Source organism: Balaenoptera borealis (genome assembly GCF_965194805.1).
Source record: "Balaenoptera borealis genome assembly, chromosome: 5".
In the NCBI taxonomy this organism is placed as follows: Eukaryota; Metazoa; Chordata; class Mammalia; order Artiodactyla; family Balaenopteridae; genus Balaenoptera; species Balaenoptera borealis.
Genome location: NC_138862.1, coordinates 6,720,838 through 6,739,847, shown reverse-complemented (window position 1 = coordinate 6,739,847; position 19,010 = coordinate 6,720,838). Strand labels below are relative to the sequence as shown.

The window sequence follows — 19,010 nt, the reverse complement described above, 5'->3', positions numbered from 1 at the left end:
CTTTTGTTTTAACCCCATCCCCCCAACCCGCCGTGCATCTGCTTGTTCGCATCTGAAGATCAGAAAGCACTTTTGTTCGGGGCAGCCATTCGCCTGGGCAAGCTTGGCCTCTCAGGACACAGCTCCCCGCGACATCCTCCAGCACCCCCAGGCCTTGCTCGCTCCCCACCCGGCCAGCCAAGATGGGTTGATGGAAAATGCAGCCCCTGGAGCCAGAAGCCTCCCCTGGGGACGCAGGCAGAGCTGGCGGGTGTCCTACACTTGGGTGCAAGGCGCCAACCGTGGGTTCTACCCCGTCCTGTCAAGCCCCCTCTCCCACTGAGGAACACAGATTTGCTCTTTGGAGCTTCCGCAGTGTTTTGGGGTGGGAGGCGGAGAAAGGAAGTGGAATCACCTCAAATGCCCACAGACGACTGATTTGCACAAATGGTAACGTGCTGGGGAGGTAGAGTAGTTCTCGTTGCTCTGGAAGCACGTGAATTGTATAAATAAAAGAGCCGATCGCCAACTTCCAAGATGGGGAAAAGGAACTGAGGGGCCAACCCCACACACCCCGCCAAATAGAAATATTCGTTTTGAATATTCAGACTGGAGGTTCACCCTCAAGCGTCCTAAGGAGGCCTGGCTAGGATGGAAAGCCACCCCAAGCTACTCCAGGCCCATTATTCCTGACACCGGTCCTCCTCCTGCACCAGCTCACAGAACCTGACCCTGAATCGGCCGCTAAAGCCAGGCCCCCTCCCCAGGCTCAGGCTCACGTGGCATCAGCGCCCACCTGCCCTGCCGCCCGGCCTCCCACGCGACGCCCCCCAGCCAGTCACTCCCCCGCTTTGCATCCTTACCCACCTCGCTCCCGGGTGCGTCCAGGCCCCGGGAAGCAATGCGCTGAGCCCTCCAGGCCATGGTCCCCCCGCCATCCATCGCCAGCCCCTGCCTCCACACGCCTGCCGTGTCCAGCTCGCACGGTTTCCCAAACGTGCTGCGTTCACACTCTGCCTGTTCCAGGAATTCCCTTCCCCCTCGTGCCCCTGGAGACTCCATCAGTCATGCCCTGACCCTTATGGAGCCCACCCTGGAGAGGGCTGGGGGCAGTGGCGTTCACAGGACAGAGGCGCTGTACTCTCATGGAGCCCAGTGTCTGGGAGAAACTCAACAGTTACCCACGTGGCTATTTAACCACAATTAATGTGAGTGCAACAAAGGAAGAGAACGCCCTGTGCTACAAGATGACTGGTGGGCCAGGGCCCTGGGGGGAACGGGGCAGGGGATGTCACCTACAGGGGAGATAGGGGCCACCCTGTTGGAATGAGAAGCAAACGTTCCGATCAGGATGCCTAATGAGCTCCCATCTCTCACCTGGATGGCCACGCGTTGGTCATCTGGGCCATCCAGGTGAGAGATGATGAAGGCTTGGTCCTGCGGGAGACACTGGAGGCTGAGCCAGAGGCACAGGACTCAGGTCGTGGGAGAGGAAGGCAGTGGGTATTAGCCAGCATCTCTCAAGAAACCGGACTTAGAATATATTTATAAGGATTTGGCTCCAGTAGTTACAGAGGCTGAGAAGTCCCTGGACCTGCAGTCAGCAAGCTGGAGACCCAGGGGAGCTGGCAGTGCAGCTTCAGTCAGAGTCTGAAGAAGATCGATGTCCCAGCTCGAACGGTCCAGCAGAGAGAGCAAATGCTCCCTTCCTCCATCTTTTGTTCTATTTGGACCCTCAAAGGATGGGCTGAGGCACACCCACCCTGGGGAGGGCAACCTGCTTTACTCAATCTACCGATTAAATGCTCAGCCCATCCAGAAACACCCTCACAGACACGCCCAGAACAAGGTCTAACCAGAATCCAAAGCACCCTGTAACCCAGTCGCACAGACATTAGCTACCGTAGGGAGTTATGACTCCAAGAAACAGGGGCCGCATCCCCAGGGGAGGAGCGAGGGCAGGGGAGGGGAGGGAGGCCGTGCGTGTGGTCTGGACCCGCTGAGTCTGGGGGCCTGGGACACCCCCATGTGGAGATGTAAGTCACCCACGTGGATGTAGAGCTCAGATGGGAAGAAGCAGCTGGGCTAAAGCTGGGGCAGCACAGGCACCTGGGGCCCCAGGCGATCACGAACTTGCCAAAGGCAAAAGGGGCCGGAGCCAGAGGCACGTTCAGGACTGAGTCCTGAGGAACCCACCTCCCCTGGGGGCCCTGCCACTCCACCTACAGCGGCCCCTCGTTCAGCTGCTCGCTCACCCCACAATATAGTTCCGCGTGATGGCAAAGGTGTATTCATTTTAGATGTTTCTAATGCTCTTTTTAAAATCTCCTCCGCTAGTTTCCTGAATGAAAGCATGGATGAATGAATGCTTCCTGCGCCCTGAGCTTTGCCGCTGCAGGTGCACAAACAGCCCATTGCTGCTGGGAGCCCGCCTGCCCCCGCTCGTCATCTCAGCCAGACGAGGGGACCCCGCCTCCCCTGACAGGGGATTCTCTCCCGGGAGAACGCAAGATGATCTCATCACTGTTCCAGGGGCTCTTCCCAGGAACGACTCTACGGACAGACTCCCTGGACGTCCCTGGGTAGAGGCGTGGAGGGGCTCGCTGTGGGCCACGTGGAAACCCTCCTCTCTAGGTACCTGTCCCTCCCCACCTCCCCAGACTCGGTTTCAGGCCAAGCAAACCATTCCCTTTGCAAGATGTGCCTGTAAGGCAGCGTGGTACACGGCTTAGAACAAATCCAGCAGCAGGATTGGTTGACCTGCACGATCGGGTGTTCACTGCAGGCTCAGCCAGAGAAGCCCTGAGCTTCCGCAGTGATGCTCCCCGGAACGTTCTGGAAACAGCTGTTCTGGGAGTTGCCTTCGGGGCTGGGTTTATGAGACAAGCCTGCTGCAGCCACGCTGCGCGCACGCACGCACACACACACACACGCACACATGCTCACACTCACACACTCATATACGCACACTCTCACAAGCTCACATTCATTTTCCCATACATGCTCTCAGGTGCACACACACCCCCACACGCGCACACGCATCAGCATTCTTCCTAGTGGCACCTCCACTTCTAGCTCATTCCCTTTAGCCTAAAGCCTGTCTGCAGGAGACTAGGGCCCTGCACGTGGGCAGGTGGGGATGGAGGGCGCTTCCAGGGCACAGCCATCAGGAGACAGTTAGATGGTCCTTTGGAAGCAGCTGTGGGCAGGTGAGCTGGGCAGCATCGTGACTGCAGGTTAACCCATCATAGGAAAGCACTGGGTGTGTTGCTTTGGGGCCCTGACAGCCCCTCCACTGTCACCTGCCCTGGCCCTGTATACGGACACGGGAGCCCAGTACAACCTTCTGCCCCAACCTTGTCCACAGAGACACACGGCAGGCGGACTCGAGGAAGAAGAAAGGGCTTTCGTGCCACCAGTTGCAGAAAGAACCATGATTTCACTCTTTGCGAGGGTTCCCTGTGCAAAAAAATGTGTGTGCCCCATTCCTGAGAGTGTTTTAAAATTCAAAGAAGTTAATACTTTTAAATGAAAATAGTCATCATCTTACAGGGGTGGATTGGGAGTTTTTCCATTTATTTCTTTAATGTGGCCGTTGTTTCACACTTTTAAAATACTTTTAATGAAAGGCGAAATGTCAGTCCATTTCCTCTGACCTTGCAAGTGGGCCCTGTCTCCACAGCAGGGGCTGGGGCTCCAATTCCTGCATCCGCTGACACATTGTCACCAAGCAACCCGGGAGACCGGCTTCAAGGGGCGGGGGTACCTGGCCCTCGCGTCACCCCATGGGTCACCACGCCATGCTTTCCATGAAAACAAAACTTCCAACATGATCACTAACAACCAGAGATTTGCATTTCCTGGCTTCTCGTCCACAGGCACCACCCGTCCCCACAGAAATCTCGTTCGCGGTCACCACCGTGCAAGCAAAGGAGAAGTGGGCACTCTGCCCACTGGGGTGGTTTTTGCTTTCCTGGAAAGTCTGATTCATACGCCCTTCTGCTTAAGTCACCCCATAGTATTAGTAAGCGATGTTTATTCAGAGCTGTGTGAGGTGTGTGAGCTGAGTCCAGTGAATGTCACGGATCACATCTTCCTCCTGCGATGAAACCATCCATCTTCCCTGAGTTAGGGTTGCCTGATGGGAACCATTTTTTTCTCATCAGCACCCAGAGGTTTTCCTCTTACTATCCTACTGGACTGTCTCTCGGTGAATGACACAGACTCAGAATCCAGTTACATCTCTTGTTGCCTTCCAACATTTGGAATAAGCCACTTCCTTCCCCAGGGCCTCTGGTCCCTCTCAGGTCCCCTGGAGACTAACCAGTTTTCTAACCAGAATACCCTCTCTCACCTGGGCTCTCCAGAGCTGCTTTTTTGGACATCTACCAAAAAACAAAAAAATCCTGCTGAGATGAACTTTTTACCCCTTGGCAGGAGCCTGTAGTGCTTCAGCAAACCTTTGACATAAACAGGGCTCCTTGACCTAAGTCTTCCTATACACGGTAGCAGAGCAGTGATCAAACAGGAGTCTGACAAGCAAGGTTGCATTTTTGGATCCACTGAGGTGCAGCGGCTGGACCCAAGTATTCGCCTCCATTCTTGGTTTAAAAAAAAAACACAGAGTAAAAAATACCTGTGATCATCCACCTGGCTTTGCTGGAAGGTCCTCCCATGTGGATGAGGGTTTGACTGTTTTTCTTTCATGTGTCGAAAGGGAAGTGAACTGATCCCGAGACAGCTTAACCCATGGAAACACCACTCCCAGGGAGGTTATGGGGAGAAATAAACACACACGAGGGGACGGGAGCTGGGTAAGCATAGTGAAGGCAGCGGGACCGCTAACACGACCGCGGTGATGTCTCTCTAACTAGGGGGTGACTCCAGCACTGACATCCAAAGACAACAACAGGTTGAAGGAACAAGGATCACTTGTCCTGGACGTGTTCCTATCCCATCATCAGCTCTCTGTGCAGTTTCTTCATTTCTTCAAGTCTGACTTCAGGACTTTCTTGAGAAAGCTTCTCAGCTTTCCCCTGCTTTTCCTCCACCACCTCCCACCTGACCTGCAAAATGCTCTGCAGAGGTCCTCCAAGACACACGCTGCAAATTTCTTAAGGAAGTTACACTTACCCAGCTTAAGAATACTCCTTCCAGAAGATGTGGTACATATATACAGTGGAATATTACTCAGCCATGAAAAAGAATGAAATAATGCCATGTGCAGCAACACGGATGGACCTAGAGATGATCATACTAAGTGAAGTCAGCCAGAAAGAGAAAGACAAGTATCATATGATATCACTTATATGTGGAATCTAAAAAAATGATACCAATGAACTTATTTACAAAACAGAAACAGACTCACAGACAAAGAAAACAAACTTATGGTTACCAAAGGGGAAAGGGGGGAAGAGATAAATTAGGAGTTCGGGATTAACATATACACACATATACACAAAGACCTGCTGTATAGCACAGGGAACTATATTCAATATCCTGTGATGAACCATAATGGAAAAGAATTTGAAAAAGAATATATATGTATAGATGTATAACTGAATCACTTTGCTGTACACCTACAACTAACACAACGTTGTAAATCAACCATACTTCAATTAAAAAAAAAATACTCTTTCCACAAAGGTGAGTCGGTACAAAAAATAGTGTGTCAGGACCTGAAGCCAGCGGTCCAAGGGCAAGGGTGGCAGACTTTCTCTTTAAGGACCAGCTAGTAAATATTTTTGGCTTTTAGGGCCATTTGGTCTTTTTGCAGCTACTGAGATCTGCCATCAGAGTATGCAGAAACAGCACCGATCCCATGTAAGTGAATGGGCATGAATATGTTCCAGTAGAACTTTATTTATGGACAATGCTAACATTGAAATTTCACATAATTTCCATGTGTCACAAAAAACTGTTCTTCTTTTGATTTTTTTTCCCAACCATTTAAATACGTAAAAACCATTGTTAGCTTGTGGGCCATACAAAAACAGAGGGCGGGCTGATTTTGGCCTGTGGGCCAATGTATGCTGACCCCCGGTCTACAGCACTTCTACCAGTAACAAAAACATTATGCTCATGTACACTACATTGTGTATGTTATAAAACACACTCAAAAAATCAACAAGGTGAAAGTGAAAAACATAGAAATAGACATTCTGGAATTTTCTTCCTGAACTCCTCCATCGGATTGTTTTACAGAGTCCTAAAAGTGCGTGCACCCACTTTGGGGATATCTGATCTGGTAAATGAGAAAAATTTTACGAGATTTATGTTTCCTATTAGCCCACTGTTTCCAGAGATCAAGGAATGATGGGGCATTCAACATCTCAGTCTGAGATATTTTGGTAAAATGAAGACATGCTGGCTTATAATCACAAAGCCTAGACGTGAGAAGTGAAAAAGAACTCAGTATTTCAAAATCTGAGAAGGGCTGTGCTAGAATCATGCAGCCCCAGATCAGCAGAAGCACTTTGGTTTGCTCAGGACCAGTTAATCTTGTTCTACGGGAACAATAGGTCTATCAGTTGATCTCGATCGGAGAAGAAGGATGTGGCTGCCATCCACCCACTTCCTCCTTTGCTTTGTGAAGGATTGAAACCATCCCAACTTCTTTTTCAAAGTCTGATAATGAATCTAAGGGGTCAGCTTAGGCTTGGAATAAGCCATTATTGGATGTCCATAGAGACAGTCTGTCTATGTGGGATACATCTGTATTTATCTTCTGTAGCCCATGGGTCCCAGCCCAAATCTGGATCAACCAACAATCTGAACCCCTCAATGATCTCAGGTTTAAATCTGTCCCCCAGAACTAGATGTTGACTCAAGAATGGTCTAAACAGCCCTTCCCCAGTGCCCCACACCCAAGGGGAAAGCAGTGTCAGGACTGCTGTTAGGAATGAAGCAGGTCCAAGACTCATCACTGCTCGTAAGGGTCTCCAGTACCTGTGAAACTGACATCAGGAAATCTGCAAGATCCTGAACATTCCGAAAAGCTGGCTAGGGTGTTAAGAATTTCCGAGGACTGTGGACATCGCTCCCAAGTGCAAGGTGACCACGTGGCCTGGACTCTCCATGTCAGTGTCCATTGCAAATGTTCCATCTCCTTAGCTTTTACATACCTGTTCTCCCAGATCAGGAAGACAGGCCTTGGTCAGACCATGTGTCCTGATTTGAGGGTGAGAAAATATGGTCATCATCCCCCTCGTCTGGAGAGGGACTTTAAACATTTCTACAAACTGTGGCAAATGTGTGCTCAATTCACTGGCCGCTAAATGCTCTATTCTACCTCTTTCTCTCATTTTATGAAGATGTCGAGAGGCCTCGTTGGTCACGTCTGAGAATTTCTGAAGCATCCAAAGTCATGGCCGTGACATAGCTCATGGGCCATTAGAAAAATCTGTGGAAAGTCTAAATGAACCAATATACCTTTGGCCTCTAAAGGCTTCTGATGAAAATCCTGGAATTATCTATGTGTTCTAAGAGATGAAAATCAGGACAGCAAAGGGGAATGGCGAGTGGCCACCCTGCATGGGGGAAAGCCCAGTTGCACCCTGCCCCCAATGCTGTTTGCGTGTGTGAGTGTGTGTGGGGGGGAGTGTGTGTGTCTGAGTGTGTGTGTGAGTGCGTGTCTGTGAGTGCGTGTGTGTGTGCGTGGGGAGGGGGAGTGTGTGTGAGTGTGTGTGAGAGTGAGCGTGTGTGTATGAATGTGTGTGAGTGTGCGTGAGTGTGTGTATTAGTGTGAGTGTGTGTGCGTGTGTGTGTGAGCGTGTGTGTGTGGCATTCCTCCCCACCACCCCGTGCCGCCCTCGGCAGCACGGGAGCACCAGCAGTTACCTCCGCCCATTTAGGACGGATGCCTCCTGGCTGATCCTTGTCTCTCCAGCCCGGAAGAAAATCATGGGCCTTTGAACCTCCACTGCCAGCTCAAGCAAGACCAAGACGCAGATCCACTCCCAAATAAATTCCTCTCTGTTGTCCTGTGATGTGCTAATTGCCCATAATGAGAAAATTGCAATAATTACGGACAATGACACAAAATCTTAAGCAGCAATCTTTTACTCATGAATTGCAAGGCCTTTCCTAAATGTTAATTAAAGGCCACACCAGCCACCTGAACTAAGGCTGTGTTATCCCACTTTAGAGATGGGGAAAACTGAGGTGCAGGGTGGCACATTTTTTATTCTGCCTTGTAAGACAAAATTGTACATTTCAATCCATTTAAATTAAATTTTCCAAATAAATGGCTTAGCCTTTCCGTGGAACGGCAGGTAGCTGTTAAAAATTCACGTTTTCAAAGACAGGGGGGAAAATGCTGATGATGAAATTTTATATGAAAATAAGAGGATGTATGCTGTATTTGTAGGATGGTCTCCTTCATGAGTGAAGGGGTGTCTGTTTATGTGTCTGTGTGTCTGTCTGTTGATCAAGACTAAACCATAAAGTTAATAAAGGTTGGTTATCAGTTTCTGGTGGAATTCAAAATGATTTTTTGCTTTATCCTGAAACTTGTCTCTCACTTCTAGATTTTCTACAGTAAACATTTCATCTTTTATAATAAGAAAAAAAAGATAAATGTTATTTTTAAGACATTTTTAATTTTTAAAAAATAAGTTTTTTTAAATGTTAATAGTATATTTTATTTAACCCAATACATTCAAATATTATTTTCAACTCGTAATCAATAAAAAATTATTAATGAGATTTTTTTTCATAATAAGACTTTAAAATCTAGTGAGTGTTTTCCACTTACAGCACATTTCAATTCAGATTAACAACACTTCACATGCTAAATAGCTACATGTGACTACTGGCTACTGTACTAGCACTAGTGGTGAATACTCTTGCTACCATGTTCATAAACTCATTTTAAGCAGCTGTAAAAAGCAAATATAGAGATAAAAATAGTTTCATAGGAGAATTATAATAAATTACCACCACATAATAGTAGGTCTTGGCCAAACAAATATTTACGTAAAAGTTATATATACTTCAAAATATATATTCTAATACGTTTCTTCTTCTGCTTATCCTTGGGGGTAGGAAATAATCCATTTGATAGGTGAATATAGAATAAGAACCTATAAATCACATTAAAAATTAAGTTTTTTAAAGGCACTTAGGGCATTTTTAAATGCACTTAGGGCATTTCTTTTTCAACCCTCTCCACACAGTAACACAGATGCCCAGCTCCTTTCCCCTGCGGTAAATTAATAAGCATGACCCCAGGGTGGGCCTCTTGCTGAAGTTGCCACGTGGCTAGAATTCACCTAGAGAGGCTGGAAGTGGCCACAGAGGATGGAGATGAGGCCAAGGGCCAAACTCAGGTCTCGGATCAGGCAGGGAGGGACTCAGGAGTCCCAGGTCCCTGCTCAGCTTGTCTGGAGTGACCTTTACAGAGGCTGCTTTCCTGGAAACGGAAGCCTGCCCCTGCCTCCCCCTAAGCCCACTCAGCTGTCCAGCGGTCGGGGAGAGAGAAAAGGGCAGGCGACATCAAAGACATAGCAACCGCCTGGCGAAACCCTCCCCTGCCAGCCCGGAGGTGTCACTTCCTGCTGTAGGGCAGCTGCTGCCTCTTCCTGCCCTTCAGCTGAAGGGTGAAATGTTCCCACCACCTTGTAAATATCACCCTCCGCCCTTAACATCCTCGCCCTAAACAAAACAGCAAAAGAGGCAAACCTGATGCCCCTGGCAGAGGCAGGGTGGAAGGGCTCGTGCCCACCAACAAAATCCCCCCGCCACACCCCAGGAGGAGAGCAGGTGCTCCGTTATCACTTTGGGATCCGCCCCCAGGCGCTCAGGCCCGCTGCCAGGCTGCACGTCACCGGGCACAGGCGGGCTCTCTCTGCGGCCACCGTGGGAATTCTGGCTACGCTGGGCTGGAAACACGGGTGCGGTGCGCAGGGGGCAAAGCTGCAGCCCGACTTGTCTGTGGCTTGGGACTCTGTAGAGCTGTGTCCAGGCAAGTGGATGTGCCCTGGTAGATACAGAAATCTCTGCTGTGTCTGCCTGCTCTGTGTCCCTGTTTCTGCAGGGCTGTAACCATTTTCAAGGAACCTTGTACTAAAGTCCTGTCTTCGTGAAGCTCTGCGTTAAACACAGTTTTTAGTAGTAGGAGAGTTCTCCCAAGACCTGCCATGGACCTTGGGCGTGGAGGAAGGCAGGGTGGGCCAGAAGGAGCTGCTGGAAGGGGGCTCTATGGGGGGGGACCCCTAGAGCTTGCCTGACCCCACAGGGTTCAAGTTCATCCCGCTCAGCAGGTGGGTGTTCAGGGCCCTGCGTCCCGGAAGGAAGCCCTGAACACAAACTGCTGCGAGGGGCAGCAAGGAGCGGAGTGGGGAGGGGACAGCCCCTCTCGCAGATGGCTGGGGGGAGGGGATCCTTGGAGGAGAAAAGGGGAGGGAAGGGAAGAGAGCAAGAGGAAAGCCACGCTCAGGGTCCAGTGGGCTCTGGCTCTAAGCTGCCCCTGAAAGACCTGGGTCTCCCTTCTACCTTCCAAGTCATATATCAGCATCTCTTCCCTGTCCTTTGTGGGAAGCTCCAAACGAGCAAACACAATCTTCACGCCCAGAGGGTCGCAGCCCAGGTGGTGAGAGCCTTTACATTTTGAGGGAAGATGAGAGCTGGAGGGTGGTGTCCAGCCCTCCCCGCCCCAGGCGGGTGGCCCAGCCTCTGGGCTCAGCCCCTTCCCCAGGGGGCAGGCTCACTTCTCGGCGGTTCCTCCTCGGCAGCCACTCTCTCCCAGCACCTGCCCACAAGGGCCTTCCCCTGGGGGCCACCCGAACCCCGTCTCCAAGCTGCGCATGGCGTTTCTGGGTTAGCTCAGGCTTCTGGAAGCAGTGGCTCAGGGAGAGTCCCCGCCCCGCCTCAGAGGGTGGCCCACAGGCTGTCACCGTCCGCATGAACGGGCCCCGGGCAAAGGCAGTGTCCAGCCGTCATCCTCGCTGGACAGGCTCATTTAGTCCCTGCGGGTGATGCCAATAATAACATCGATTGTCACTAATCCCACAGCCAGGTGTTTTTCCGTCCCAAATGTGGAACAGGGACAAAGCACGGGGCAGGGAACCCAGGAGCCTGTGTCACGTGACATACCTCTCCACCTCCACTTCCATTCATTTGTAAAGGCACTGACCAGACACTCACTCGGAAATCCGTTCCAACCGTAAAATCAAAGAGCTGATCATGGGACCTGCAAGCTCTCAGGAGCTGTTTCCCAGAACTCACACACTCACCCACCACTACCAACCCAACATCCCCCGTCCGAGGAGGGGGCTGGGCGCTGTCAGAGCTCCACTGAGGCTGGGTCACCAAGCCGGGGAGAGGCTGAGACTAGACGCCCCCCCGAGCCCACACCCTACCTCCCCATCTGTCATGCATGTAAGAAAAAAAAGCCCCTACGGGCCATTTTCAAGGAGGCTGAAAGAAGAGCAAAGCCCTGCGCCAAGGGCCGGGAAGCGTCTTTTCTAGGAAGAGGCTCGCCCCGTTCCCACAGGGCCTGCACCTCCAGTCTCCCGTTCCTACCTCTGCAGGGACCAGAGCTGGTAGAGGATTTCATGTCTCTGAAGGCCCAGCTAATACCTCCAGCTTAGCTCTGAGTCCAGGGAGAGAAACTGACCCAAAGGGAGGGGGGCATCGTCTTTCTGTGCCACCAGAGAGCACCTGTGAACGTGGCAATGCCGTGAGCCAGCAGGGGAGATGCGCGGTTAACTCAGGGCTGGCGTGGGTAGGTGTGCTGAAGCGATGATGCAGTCGCTGGGGTCAGAGGCAAGCCCACAGCAGGGCGCCCCTCGGATCCGGGCTTGAACTGCACCTTGGCTGCGCTCCTGCAGCCGCACCGTCTGGAACACAAATGACATCCAGAGTTAAGGAGGCGCAGGCAGCGTCCCAGGCCCCGCTGGGGGTCACTTAGGGCCTGGCCGAGCTGCATACCTGTGTCTCAACACAGGGGCTCAGCTCCAGGCCCGAGTGCTGAGGACACACAGCCAAGTGCAGAGAAGGGACGTGAGGCTGGCCGCCAAGGTCACCCCGGCTGAGCTTGACAGGCGAAAGCTTCGAGTCCATCCTTTTACAGAGGACCCTGCCGGCCAGGCTGGAGGAAGGCCGAGGCCTCTGCCCCGTGTAGCCCGCTGGAGGCTAGACCACAAAGATGGCCTCTTCCCAGGGTGGCTGGACCTGTACCAGCTCGCCCGGTGCCAACAGTCACCCCCGGCCAGCAAGGCATAGTCATGGGATGCAGGTGTATGTGACAGAATATCAGAATTAGAGTCTGTGTTGGTTCCCTGGGGCGACAGTAACAAAGCGCCACAAGCTGGGAGGCTTAACAACCACAGAAATGTCTTCTCTCGACGTCTGGAGGCCGGAGTCTGACTCAAGGTGCTGGCAGGGTCACGTTCTCTCTGAAGGCTCTGCGGGGGAATCCTTCAGTGCCTCTCCCGGCTTCTGGAGGGGGCTGGCAGTCCTTGGCTCGTAGACGCCTCACTCCAGTCTCTGCTTCTGTGGCGTTTTCTCTTCTTCTAAAGACAGCAGTCATTGGACTAACACCCACCCTAAGGACCTCATCTTACCTTGATGACATCTGCAATGACCCTATTTCCAAAGAAAGTCACATTCAGAGGTACTGAGGGTTAGCACTTCAACATATATTTGGAGGGACACATCAGCCCAGAACACCTAGGCTCAAAAGAAAGACAACAATATAACTCAAACATTTCCACTGCAGTGTGGTAGTTTAAAAATATAGAGAAATAGGGCTTCCCTGGTGGCGCAGTAGTTGAGAGTCTGCCTGTCAATGCAGGGGACACGGGTTCGAGCCCTGGTCTGGGAGGATCCCACATGCCGTGGAGCAACTGGGCCCGTGAGCCACAGCTACTGAGCCTGCGTGTCTGGAGCCTGTGCTCCGCAACAAGAGAGGCCACGATGGTGAGAGGCCCGCGCACCGCGATGAAGAGTGGCCCCCGCTCGCCACAACTAGAGAAAGCCCTCGCACAGAAACGAAGACCCAACACAGCTAAAAATAAATAAGTAAATAAATAATTTAAAAAAAATAGAGAGAGAGAGAAATAAGCTGAAGGCAGATCATTTGGAATTTTTATTTGTTGGACTATTTTGCAGTCGTTAAAAATGATTATTGCGAGGCTATGTGGCCACCTGACAAGTTGTTTCTAACAAGGCCGAGTCATGCTTGTTAGTACAGTTATGAGAGATGCCTGTCACACGAGCAAGGCCTGGTGGGGAAACAAAAAGAGCTGTATTGGAGGTGAGGGGTTATGGACAGTTTTCCTCTTAGCATTTTATCTTAAACTTCTCTTTATTTAATATATTTTTAAAATTAGAAACAAGGAAGAAACAATTGATTCGCATCACCTCTACCACGCAGCTGCTGTGAGATTAGGGGAAAGCGTTTAACTTTGCACACCTCGGGTTTCTAACTGCAGAATGGACAGAATATGTGTCCCTTCGACCTCTGAGAATGGCTGTAGGGCACATGGGCCGAAGTGACCTAAGGATACGGAACCGCCTTGACAGCCAAGGCCACTGAGCAAAACCTTTCATCATTCCTGTTACTGGGGGGCAAGGCTGTCCTTTTAAATACCTGAGAGTGTTGTGTGGCCGACAGATACTTGCGGCAATAAAGAGAAGGAAGACGAGGAATTAACAGATGTAAAGAGTACAGAATCAAGGTGAGCTCGCCAGCAGACATGAGGAGGGCGGGCAGAAACGCCCAGAAACTTGGTTCGCTCTCAGTGATTCCCTCCGGCCACCCGAGAACGTGCAGTGTGTTTCCCTGGCAGTGCTGGAGCCCATGGGGCTGGCCAGCCCGCCACCTCTCCACCGGTGTGTGACGCATTCCTTCCGCATCTGCCTACGTGAAAGCATCCGTCTGTGATGAGGGCGGGGCGGTGGTCCACACGGAGTCCAGCGCCAGGAGGGAAAAGTAAGGCCACGTGAGCGGAGCCCTCTTGGGTGAGGGGACATTTGGGCGAAGACATGGAGAACTGGGGGGCCGTGGGGGAGAAGGTTTCATCCGGGAGGACCAGCCTGCAAGTGCGAAGCTGGGATGAGAAGGGCTGGGACGGCTGTGTGTGTATTCAAGGCGCAACAAGGGGGCCAGTGTGTCTGAAACAGGGAGAGTGCCGGGGGGCGAGGGGGAAGAGGTCAGGGAGTCGTGGGGGCCAGACCACCTAGGGTCTTGAAAGCAGAGGTCTGGGCTGGGAGATTTTATTCTGCGTGAGAAGGGAAGACGCTAGAGGGTTTTGAGCAGAGTGATGTCTTTAAAGGCTCACTGTGCTGCTGTCTGGGGGTGGGGGGGGCAGTTGGGGGGGCAGCAAGGCGGGGGCTGGGAGATCAGCGAGGAGGGATGGTGGCCTCTTGGACTAGGGCGGACGTGGCGGGAGGGATGAGATGCGGCCAGGTTCTGCACAATCCTTAAGGGATTTGCTGGTGGATCAGATGTGAGAGAGAGAGAGTCTAGAAGGACTCAAAAGTTTGGGTCCGAGGAACCGGAATGATGGAATTTCCATTTCCTGAGACTGAAAGACCCCAAGAGGAGCAGCCTGGGAAAGGGAGGGGTGGAGAGGTCACACTGGGCAATGATTATGGTGAACGAAGCCTTGGGGTGGGGCAGCGAGGGGAATTCCACCCACACCGCGTCTCCAGGCTGCAGGGAACTGGCTGGAGCCAGCCTGCTTCCAGAACCGCCCCAGACTGCACTATGTCCAGAACCATGAGAAATTGGAGATGCTCTTCCACTCGAGTTTTGCGCAAATCTCCGAGATGCTGTTGAAAGGAGGACGTGTCATAAGCGTCCCCAGGTCTCTGATAGGGCTGCTCGTCACACTGAGAGGAGGGAAGGGGGTTGTCAGAGCTCCTCCTAAACCAAATCTGCGATGGAGTTTGTTTTTACACCCCAGGAAAGGGATCCTGAAGGTGGGAGAACAGACAAGAGGTTTAAAGACCACTCAGATGCCACAGGCTGCCGCAGTCGGGACCGGTGTGGGTTGTGGGGAGCTGGCGGGGCTCAGAACCAACAGGAGCGCCATGGGTTATGGTGAGAATTCGCCTTATGCGACATTGGAAAAGCTGGGAAGCCTAATGCGTGGGTAAGGACAAGCCAAGCACATCCAGATGCTGAGGCAGGACGGGCAAGGGCTAGCTCGTGGCCGGGAGGCAGGAAGCTGTCAGCAGGGCCAGCAGTGGGGACACAGAGATGCAGAGAAGAGCAGAGAACAAGCTGGAACCCACGGGCACCTCTGCTCTGGCCCTTGCTGCCTCTGACCATAATTACCTTCCGAGCCTCACACTAGTTTCTCATGCATGATTGCCATATAAAAGGCAGGATTTCCCATTCAATTTGAATTGTGCATCAACAATGAACAATTCTTTAGCGTAAGTATGTCCCATGCACTATCTGAGACATAATAAGAAGCTACTTGTTTTTGATCTGCAATTCAAGTTTAACTGGGAGTCCTGTGATTTTATTTGCTAAATCTTTGGCCAGCTCCTGCCAGAACTCTCGAGGGAAGGGGAATCAGGGCAGGGCTCCTGCCCCCAAGTGGTAGGGCAACTGCTGCCAGGGTTGAGTGCTTACCCCACACCAATCCTGCACACACAGCACCTCATCAAATCCCCACAGCCCAGGAGGACAGATTTTACTACTACTTCAGATGGGAAAACTGAGGTTCAGAAAGAAGAAATGATTTACCAAAAATTTTATAAGTGGGAATAATAATAACAGCTAACACGTAAGCAGCAATTACAAGGTCAGGCAAAGTTCTAAGAGGTCTATGTGTAAGATCTCATTTAATTCTTTTTAACAACTCTAGGAGGAATTTTGGACCCACTTTACAGAATATGAAATAAAATCACGTTAATAGTAAGTGGTCTGAGGGAGAGGACTGGGGTTGGGTGTGTGAACACAGCCTGAAGGGGGCTGGTGAGCCACAGCTAGCCAGGAGGGAGTCCGGGAAAAAGTCTAGATCTGCCTAAGAGGCAAGAGACCATTGTTTCGGGGTACGTGAGGAGAGGGGGTTCAGAGCACCGCCTAAACGAGCTCCAGAGACAGGCACGAGCCGCGGCCATCAGTGCGGACCCCAGAGACAGGCATGAAACGCTAAGGCTGCTGCTGCCACCACCAAGAAGCCTGTGTGCGAGCACAGGTCACTCTCCACACCTCCCCTCTCGGGATCCTGTGCAGCCCGCCACTGCCAGGGTCCCGTGATGCAGGGACAACTTCCCCTGGGTAACACACGGCGCGCCTCAGGCTGTTGCAACGTCACAATGGCCTCTGCCACCACAGGCTCGCCCCGCATTCCATACCCTTCCCTCCCCCCAACCTGAGTGAGCCAGAGCCCCCTAATCAGCTGCTCCTTTAATCCCCTCTTGTCTGGGCAAAGAAGACATGCCAGAGGGCAACCTACACGCAGAAGTGGGGCTAAATCCAAAGCTGAACTCCAGGAGCTGTGCGAACAAAGAAGAGAAGGGAAATCTCTCCCAGCAGCCTCAGGAGCAGCGGATTAAATCTCCACAATCAACGTGATGTACCTGCATCTCTGGAATACCTGAATAGACAACGAATCATCCCAAATTGAGGAGGTGGACTTTGGTAGCAACAGTAGACTTGGGGTTTGCTGTATGCGACTGACTAGTTTCTGATTTTTATGTTTATATTAGTTTAGTTTTTAGTGCTTGTTATCATTGGTGGATTTATTTATTGGTTTGGTTGCTCTCTTCTTTCTTTTTATTACTTTTTTATTTTAATAATTTTTTACTTTTTATTTTAATAACTTTATTTATTTTATTTATTTATTTTTCTTTCTTTTTTTTCTCCCTTTTCTTCTGAGCTGTGTGGTTGACAGGGTCTTGGTGCTCTGGCCAGGTGTCAGGCCTGAACCTCTGAGGTGGGAGAGCCGAGTTCAGGACACTGAACCACCAGAGACCTTCCAGCCCCACGTAATATCAATCAGCGAGAGCTCTCCCAGAGATCTCCGTTTCAACACCAAGACTCAGCTGCACTCAATGACCAGCAAGCTACAGTGCTGGACACCCTATGCCAAACAACTAGCAAGGCAGGAAAACAACCCCACCCATTAGCAGAGAGGCTGCCTAAAATAATAAGTTCACAGACACCCCAAAACACACCACCAGAAATGGTCCTGCCCACCAGAAAGACAAGATCCAGCCTCATCCACAAGAATACAGGCACCAGTCCCCTCCACCAGGAAACCTACACAACCCACTGAACCAACCTTACCCTCTGGGGGCAGACACCAAGAACAACAGGAACTACGAACCTGCAGCCTGCAAAAAGGAGACCCCAAACACAGTAAATTAAGGAAAATTAGAAGACAGAGAAATGCGCAGCAGATGAAGGAACAAGGTAAAAACCCAGCAGACCAAACAAATGAAGAGGAAATAGGCAGTCTACCTGAAAAGGAATTCAGAGTAATGATAGTAAAGATGATCCAAAATCTTGGAAATAGAATGGAGAAAATACAAGAAACATTTAACAAGGAACTAGAGGAACTAAAGAGCAAACAAACAATGATGAATAACACAATAAATGAAATTTAAAATTATCTAGAAGGAATCAATAGCAGAATAACTGAGGCAGAAGGACGGATAAGTGACCTGGAAGATAAAATAGTGGAAATAACTCCTGCAGAGCAGAATAAAGAAAAAAAATGAAAAGAATTGAGGACAGACTCAGAGACCTCTGGGACAATGTTAGGCACACCAACATTCAAATTATAGGGATCCCAGAAGAAGAAGAGAAAAAGAAAGGGACTGAGAAAATATTTGAAGAGATTATAGTTGAAAACTTCCCTAATATGGGAAAGGAAATAGTCAATCAAGTCCAGGAAGTGCAGAGAGTCAAAGGAGAAACATGCCAAGACACATATTAATCAAACTATCAAAAATTAAATACAAAGAAAAAATATTAAAAGCAGCAAGGGAAAAACAACAAATAACATACAAGGGAATGCCCCATAAGGTTAACCGCTGATCTTTCAGCAGAAACTCTGCAAGCCAGAAGGGAGTGGCAGGACATATTTAAAGTGATGAAAGGGAAAAACCTACAACCAAGATTACTCTACCCAGCAAGGATCTCATTCAGATTCGATGGAGAAGTTAAAACCTTTACAGACAAGCAAAAGCTAAGAGAATTCAGCACCACCAAACCAGCTTTACAACAAGTGCTAAAGGAACTTCTCTAGGCAGGAAACACAAGAGAAGGGAAAGACCTACAATAACAAACCCAAAACAATTAAGAAAATGGTAATAGGAACATACATATCGATAATTACATAAAATGTAAATGGATTAAATGCTCCATCCAACAGACATAGACTGGCTGAATGCATACAAAAACAAGACCCATATATATGCTGTCTACAAGAGACCCACTTCAGACCTAGGGACACATGCAGACTGAAAGTGAGGGGATGGAAAAAGATATTCCATGCAAAGGGAAATCAAAAGAAAGCTGGAGTAGCAATTCTCATATCAGAAAAAATGGACTTTAAAATAAAGACTATTACAAGAGACAAAGAAGGACTCTACATAATGATCAAGGGATCAATCCAAGAAGAAGATATAACAATTGTAAATATTTATGCACCCAACATAGGAGCACCTCAATACCTAAGGCAAATGCTAACAGCCATAAAAGGGGGGAAATCGACAGTAACACAATCATAGTAAGGGACTTTAACACCTCACTTTCACCAATGGACAGATCATCCAAAATAAAAATAAATAAGGAAACACAAACTTTAAATGACACATTAAAGAAGATGGACTTAATAGATATTTATAGGACAAAACAGAATACACTTTCTTCTCAAGTGCTCATGGAATATTCTCCAGGATAGATCATATCTTGGGTCACAAATCAAGCCTTGGTAAATTTAAGAAAATTGAAATCGTATCAAGTATCTTTTCCGACCACAACACTGTGAGACTAGATATCAATTACAGGAAAAAAAACTGTAAAAAATACAAACACATGGAGGCTAAACAATACACTGCTA

At 49.9% G+C, this 19,010-nt stretch overlaps 2 long non-coding RNA genes across 2 annotated transcripts in view; one reads left to right on the top strand and one right to left on the bottom strand.

The window, feature by feature from the left end:
• Positions 1 to 19,010, top strand: part of LOC309629643 — a 545,666-nt gene that overhangs the window by 11,306 nt on the left and 515,350 nt on the right. The gene's annotated exons all lie outside the window — the stretch shown is intronic.
• Positions 9,103 to 19,010, bottom strand: part of LOC309629638 — a 31,549-nt gene continuing 21,641 nt past the window's right edge. Inside the window, exon 3 of the long non-coding RNA XR_014245160.1 lies at positions 9,103 to 11,819. This is a non-coding gene — a long non-coding RNA (uncharacterized lncRNA). The remainder of the gene's footprint in view (positions 11,820 to 19,010) is intronic.